The sequence below is a fragment of the Pan troglodytes genome, chromosome 1 (assembly GCF_028858775.2).
Source record: "Pan troglodytes isolate AG18354 chromosome 1, NHGRI_mPanTro3-v2.0_pri, whole genome shotgun sequence".
Lineage (NCBI taxonomy): Eukaryota > Metazoa > Chordata > Mammalia > Primates > Hominidae > Pan > Pan troglodytes.
In genome coordinates, this window is record NC_072398.2 from 63706579 (window position 1) to 63714489 (window position 7911).

At 41.5% G+C, this 7911-nt stretch overlaps 1 long non-coding RNA gene across 1 annotated transcript; it reads right to left on the reverse strand.

Annotated features, from left to right (window-relative positions):
• Positions 1–922: 922 nt before the first annotated feature.
• Positions 923–5458, reverse strand: LOC129138101 (uncharacterized). The gene is made up of 3 exons (XR_008541066.1): positions 5288–5458; positions 3950–4078; positions 923–1667 (listed from the first exon to the last, which is right to left on the reverse strand). It is a non-coding gene; the product is annotated as an uncharacterized LOC129138101 (long non-coding RNA).
• Between the last annotated feature and the right edge of the window lie 2453 nt (positions 5459–7911).

The window sequence follows — 7911 nt, forward strand, 5'->3', positions numbered from 1 at the left end:
CACTGCTCCTACTGCCTGGAGGAGGCAACCTGAACCTTCCTACCAACAGAACTTAGAAAGAACAAAGGGTTTACACCTGATGATATGATGATGCTATCAGCACTTCAGCATGATGGAAGGAGATGATCACCACAGTGAGGCCTTGGAGCCTAGGACAAGCCCAGCATTTGGAAGGAATTCTATAATGTTTGCTTAATAAGTGATTGAATGAACACAACCATAGTGCCCACTTCTGATTTAGACCAGTGGTCTCTGGTGTAGGGAGTACAAATTCCAAGGGATATATCATACGATCCACTGGAACGTGGAAAGAAAATATTAAAATTTCTACATTGAATTTTTATCTCATCTTTTTAAAATTTCTATTTTGTTTTATAATGTATATATTAGCATAGTGGTACTTCTATGTAATTTTAAAATAAATGTATAAGGAAATATATAAACATTAGGATTACATTACACAAAATATTTTATTGATGGGGATGCATAAGTTTTTAAAATATAGAAACTTCTGGTTAAGATCAATTTATCTAGCTTGTCCTCTGTGAGACTCATAAGGGCTCCAAAACACCTTATGTAGAGGTTTTCAAACTTTAGTGGGCATAAGAATCATTTGGATAGTTTGTTAAAAATATAGATTCAGACTTCGATTTTTTATACACTCAGTTGATCTGTGGCAGGATCTAAGACTTTGCATTTTTAACCAATAACTAGGTAATTCTGCTCCAGGTGGTCTCAGGAGAAACACAACCTCACAAGGCTACAGTGACCTGGAGAATCTCCTACTCCTGCTACCAACACAGATCAGATACCCCAATGTAGTTTTGAGAACTAAAGGGATAAATGTTCTCTTAGGTAGGAATAACCACATATTGCTTATGAGCCTAAAGCCTTGAATAAAAAATATAATTGAAATAGTAATAATAAAATCAGCCACCATTTATTGGACACCTACATAGGATAGCTTATTTCTGATTATCAGAATTCAATAAGGTTTCCATCATCAGCCTGATTTTACAGAAAAAGAAATGGGTCTTAGCAAGGTTAAGCAAGTTACCCAATATTTTCAATTACAAGTTGAGCATCCTAAATCTGAAAATCCAAAATCTGAAATGCTCCAAAATCCAAAACTTATTGAGTGCCAACATAATGCTCAAAGGAAATGCTCCTTGGAGCCTTGGAGCATTTCAGATTCCAGATTTTCAGATTTTGGATGTTCAATTGGTATAATGCAAATATCCTAAAATCTGAAAAAAATCAGGAATTCAAAACACTTCTGGTCTCAAGCATTTAGAATAAGGAGTACTCAACCTGCATTTTTTCTAAAAGCTTTGAGGCCTAGAAGAAGAAACTTTCTTTACAACTTTCCAACTACTTATTATCCCAATAATGTGTGGGAGACTTAGTGTTATGATCTTGATTCTTTTTCTGCATTCAGATTCACATGATTCAAAGGTGGCTGAGAATCAGATATCCAGTTTCTTCATGGCCAGCCACTATCTTGTCTTTGTTCATAATGACCTTGGAAAGTCCAGAGATTGCTTATCTATACTGTGCTATAACAACCTACCTACAAAGAGACGTTAATTAAAGAGGATGACTCTTTTAAATACAAATACTCCAAGGTATTTATGTAGAATTTCATCTCTCATGTCTTCAACTGGTATCTGTAAAATGGGAGGTTTGGACTAAATATTTGGTCAAATCCTTCTCTTCCAGAAGTTAGACAATTATAACTTTATTAGGCAATGAATGACGGTCATTTATTTAGGAGGCTTCTCCTAGTTGCGGTGCCCACATCATCACCCACCTTTCACATCTTCCAATGCAGACTCATTTGCTTCCTTTGAAAGCAAGTGAGTAACCCTTGGAAAGTCCACATCACCCCCAATACTATATTGGCTGCCAGGGGCATGAAGCCATGAAGCAACTTAGTGATACCAAGACGCTGTAAATCTCAAAAATGCAATTTAAAAAGCCATGTTAATTGCAGTCCTCCCTTCTCTCTTAGGTTGTTCACTTTGAGGGAAGCTAGTTGCCTTGCCATGAAGACACTCAAGCAACCACACAGATAGGTTGATGGCAAGATGGAAGAAGCTGAGGCCTCCAGCCAATAGCCATATGAATGAGCCAGCTTGAGCCAAAGATGCACTGTCTTAGAGTGGACCCTAGAGCCCCTGTCAAGCTTTCAGACAATGAAGCACCGACTGACACTTTGACTGCAACCTCATGAAAGACCCTGGGCCAAAACCACCCAGCTAAGCTGCCCCCAGATTCCTGACCCTCAGAACTTATGAGATCATAAATGTTTGGAGCTTTAACTTTAAACACACATATTCACATACACAATAACAAAATTCCTAAGACTAATTTCTGAGATAAAGGGCCCAAAACAGCCCCTCAGAGATTTGTCCTAGCAGGGAGTCTAGTCTGAACACCAAAACAATGTTTTATAATCATGTTTTGTTGGCTCATTTTCCAGTGTCAGCAACCCCCAAAATGGGTTCAAGAATTAACACACCCTTAGAGCTAGGTTCACTGGTATGCACCCTGCAGTCCCAGCTACTCAGGAGGCTGAGGCAGAAGGACTGCTTGAGCCTAAGAGTTCTGGGCTGTAGTGTGCAATGATCATGCCTGTGAATAGCCACTGCACTCCAGCCTGGGCAACATAGTGAGATCATGTCTCAAAAAAAGAATTAACACATCCCTCCCATCCTGCAGCCTTCCTGGATCTAATCAGAAGGGGAATGGCAAGTGCTGGGGCAGTGTGGGTGTGCTTTTTTAACCATAAACTCATTGTTAGGTGCTGGTACCTCATATCAGATCATTCTGATCCTGAGCTATTCACCAAGCTTGTATTTAAGTGCCTTACACCTACATGCTTTCTACCCATAATAAAGACAGCTTCCATTGATCTCCAGTCTCTAGGAGCCTCTCAGAGTTTGCAAGGAACCTGGGTTGGCCTCTGTGGTTTGTGAGTATGACATTCATGCTATTTACACTATTGGGCCATTGCCTCTATCCTACTCTGTTGAGATTCCTAGGAATTTACACAAACAGGTGTCAAAGATGAACCATGTTTGGCCCCAAAGAAAGCAAGGTAAATGAAAGAAGATTCTCATTATTCAGACAAGAAACTGGTGAGTCTTTGGACTTTAATAATACCTCTTTGTGACTGTTAATATGACCAGTAAGTTCTCTGGCTGGTGCAGCATGCTGGTGTAATAAGATAAGAGTCAGCCTTGCATTTACTTGCTCCTTATGTGCCTGGAGCATAGCCTCACTACAGAATTTATTCTCTAACTTCAAGGAGAATTCTGTTATGAAAAAGTGATGCTGTTGAAACTGAAGAATAAAGCCAAGTATGTGTCAATGGATAACTATGGTTGGAAAGGTTGTTTTTAACATTTTGGCTATGTTTTGCAAGTAATAGGTATTTTTTAAATGTGCATCGACAAAATGAAATGGCTCAGATACTATCTAGTAGCCTTTTTGATAATGAATTTTCCTTTTTCAATTCCACTGTCCTTCAGTGAAAGGACATAATTTGCATCGAGTTTCAGCAATGTGAGCATTCAGTAGTTTATTATCATTTGATTTCATAAACAAAAAGCAGAGTATGAAATAACTTCTGTTGGATTTAGATTTTAGTGATCATTTTTCTTTGTCCCATGAAACATTTTTTTGCTGGAAATGCATCTTAAAGATGCTGTCACCTTCCCTTATCACTCTATTGGTGCCCTCCTACACAATTCTGAACAGGCCAGTTTGAACTCTTCTGCCACAGTGATTAAGGTCCCTTCTCATAGTAATATTCTATGGACACAAAATCTGGGTTTTGTTTTTTGTGTTTTTAAAGCAAAGCTGGTGAAAAATTAACCCTTAACCTCAGCTACAAAACTTAAGTACATTAAAAAATTCTGGTTCAAGACAATTCCATATAACTTACCAACATTTCCTTAGATTGTGTGCAACCTTTAAGAGCACTCGGCCTGTTCTTTTTAGCCTCTGCTTCTGTTTACCTCCCACTCTTCAAAGAAAGGCTCTCTCCCCTGTGTGTTCCTTGGTCGAAGTCCAGCTGAAAAAAAAAAAAAAAAGCCAACCTTATAGCATTGTTACCAGTTCATTCCAATTGTTTGTAATCTAGCTGTGGCTATCAGATATGGACTATGGGGACAGTGGAAGTGAGTACATTGGTAGTGCTTTTGTCCATGTATATGTAGTCTCTCATAATCAAATATCTTTCCATTCCTTTGAAAATATGTCTATGTGGGAGCAAGACTCCATCTCAAAAAAAAAAAAAAAAAAGAAAGAAAGTATGTCGGTGTGGCCAGGCACGGTGGCTCGCACCTGTAATCCCAACACTTTGGGAGGCCAAGGCAGATGGATCACCTGAGGTCAGGAGTTCGAGACCAGCCTGGCCAACATGGTGAAACCCTATCTCTACTAAAAATACAAAAATTAGCCAGGTGTGGTGGCACACCCTTGTAATCCCAGCTACTCGGGAGGCTGAGACAGGAGAATCACTTGAACCCGGGAGGAGGAGGTTACGGTGAGCCGAGATTGCACCATTGCACTCCAGCCTGAGCGACAAGAGTGAAACTCCAACTCAAAAAAAATAAAATGAAATAAAGAAAAGAAAATATGTCTATGTCAATCCTATTCTGGTTTGCTGTCCTATTCCTCAGAGGTCACAGGCTGACCACCTGCAGACTTTATTTGGCCCATATAGATGTTTTGTTTGTCCTCCACATTCTAGGAGGACCAACCATTCCAGTTTGGCCTGGACTCTCCTTGTTTTAGCACTGAAAGACCCATGTCCCAGGTAACCCCTCAGTCCCAGGAAAACCTGAATGGTTGGTCACCTATTTAAAAGGTTGGCCCAAGACTTTTGTTGTTGTTTTAATTTTAAATTGGTTGTCAATATGTAAATATCTGATGATTTTACAGAAACATCCAGATTTCTGGCTTCTCTTTAAAAATAGAAATATCTGACACAACTGGACCCTCTTGCATGGCAACTATAAGTGGGAACTGAGTCGCAGCTGCCCCATTAGGTAAGTCATGTTATTTCCAGGGTCCCACAGGCCCTGCCACTTTATACTGCCCCCCCAGACTGAGGTGGAACATCGGCCATTCATTATTGCTCTCTGGCTATTGTTTTTCTTATGGTAAAGGTGAAAGTGAAGTTCCGTATATCTATGTTTCTATCACAAGGGGGAAAATGAAAGATCTAACAATAGGAGAAAATACACTGTGTGTATGTAGCAATGAAGACTATTCTTACCTGTTAATAGTCCTGGCCCTCTGTAACTGGGTATGCAGCCTACTGGCCCCTCTGGGCACTGAAGTCCTGACATACATCATGGGTTCTGTCATTTGTAGTTGATAGCTTCTGCGGTTGGTACCTTTACTCAGGAATCTGGCAGTGTTGCCCAGAGCGTACAGGCTGCTAGCACTGCAGAAATATCATTAAGCAAGGTCTTAAATGCTTGGTCCTTCCTAACAGGAACTCAATTTCTATCATTCGCTTCTACTCCATGTAAAAATCTGATCAGCTATATCTTCCCCACCAGGGATTTCATGAGTTTCAGCCACTAATTAATTTCTGTGCTTCATTCATCTTGAAGTCATTAAGGAATCTAGTCAAACACATAACCTATGCCTAGTAATCAATTTTAATGTTCTTTCACATGGAAATATTCATAAAATGTTCATCTCCTATATTAAAAACATTTTTTCCCCTCACTCTACATTCTTATCTGTGTTTGCAGGGAGCTAATCCTCATCTGTAAATACTGAAAAAGCATCTAACCTGGAGGGAACAAGGTTCTCAACTTTGTGGAAGCTGAGATGATGCCCTTTTCATGGCTCATCATTTTAATATTGGCACATGCCTGGCCCATAATAAGCATTCAAGTAGCACTGACTGACTAACTGAATGAATGAATAAATGAATTAATGCTCAAATGAATAAATAAATGGTGCAAAAGGTGGTGGCCTTTTTTTTTTTTCATTAGGGCTATGATGGCTGCTGAAGAAGGTGTAGGCTTTGAGGTTGGGAAGATATGAGTTCAAACCCTAGTTTTTAATCCCAGCTCTGCCTTCCCTTGCCAGATGTCTTTGAACAAGCAGTTCCTCTGAGCTTTGGTATCCACGTTGGCCTAACAGAAATAATACTATCTATGCCTCATAGGGAAGCTGTGAAGATTATATGAGAAAATGTTCAAGGCCTCATACAAAGGAGGTACCCAATAAAGAGTAGCTAATTAAAAAGTCATTCACAAGGGAAGTCGGACACAGTGGCTCATGCCTGTAATCTCAGCACTCTGTGAGACCAAGGTGAGCAGATTGCTTCAGCTCAGGAGTTCGAGACCAACCTGGGCAACATGGCAAAACCCCGTCTCTACTAAAAACACACAAAAAAATAGCCAGGTGTGTTGGCATGCACCTGTTTCTCCCAGCTACTGGGGAGGCTGAGGTTGGAGGATCACTTGAGCCCAGGGGACAGAGGTTGCAGTGAGCTGAGAGTGTACAGTGCAGTGAGAGCCACTGCACTCCAGCCTGAGTGACAGAGTGAGACCCTGTAACAACAACAACAAAAAAAAATGAAAGAAAGAAGTCCTTAAGCTACCTCTAAGTGTGAACTGCTTAAAATGGAGAATGCAAAAGTTTTAGAGTTTTAAGTTTCCTAACTTTGATAAAATCACATTCTTAAAAAGCACATTCCAAAATTTTGTTTAGGTTCTTCTATATTGCTATACTTTTTGATAAGCTGGGGCTCCCCAATTATTATTTCATATTGATTCTATTTAAAGTTAGGTTTTAAATATGTAAAACAGATAAACCAACAATATCTATAATTGCAATGGGCTTTTTAAATAAAAAGCCCACAGATGCATGGTTAAGAATAAAACGAATTTTACTTGGGAGGCTGAGGAGCAGGGATTGTTTGAGCTCAGGAGGTCAAGACCAGCCTGGGCAAAAACAAGACCCCATCTCTTAAAAAATGAAAAAGAATGGGAGGTGGAGCCAAGATGGCTCAATAGGAACAGCTCCGGTCTACAGCTCTCAGCGTGAGTGACGCAGAAGATGGGTGATTTCTGCATTTCCATCTGAGGTACCGGGTTCATCTCACTAGGGAGTGCCAGACAGTGGGTGCAGGACAGTGGGTGCAGCACACTGTGCACGAGCTGAAGCACGGTGAGGCATTGCCTCACTTGGGAAGTGCAAGGGGTCAGGGAGTTCCCTTTCCTAGTCAAAGAAAGGGGTGACAGACGGCACCTGGAAAATCGGGTCACTCCCACCCTAATACTGCACTTTTCCAAAGGGCTTAAAAAAACGGCACACCAGGAGATTATATCCCGCACATGGCTCAGAGGGTCCTACGCCCACAGAGTCTCACTGATTGCTAGCACAGCAGTCTGAGATCAAACTGCAAGGCAGCAGCAAGGCTGGGGGAGGGGCACCTGCCATTGCCCAGGCTTGATTAGGTAAACAAAGCAGCCAGGAAGCTCAAACTGGGTGGAGCCCACCACAGCTCAAGGAGGCCTGCCTGCCTCTGTAGGCTCCACCTCTGGGGGCAGGGCACAGACAAACAAAAAGACAGCAGTAACCTCTGCAGACTTAAATGTCCCTGTCTGACAGCTTTGAAGAGAGCAGTGGTTCTCCCAGCACACAGCTGGAGATCTGAGAACAGGCAGACTGCCTCCTCAAGTGCGTCCTTGACCCCCAAGCAGCCTAACTGGGAGGCACCCCCCAGTAGGGGCAGACTGACACCTCACACGGCTAGGTACTCCTCTGAGACAAAACCTCCAGAGGAATGATCAGGCAGCAGCATTTGCGGTTCACCAAGATCTGCTGTCCTACAGCCACCACGGTTCTGCAGCCACCACGGTTCTGCAGCCACCG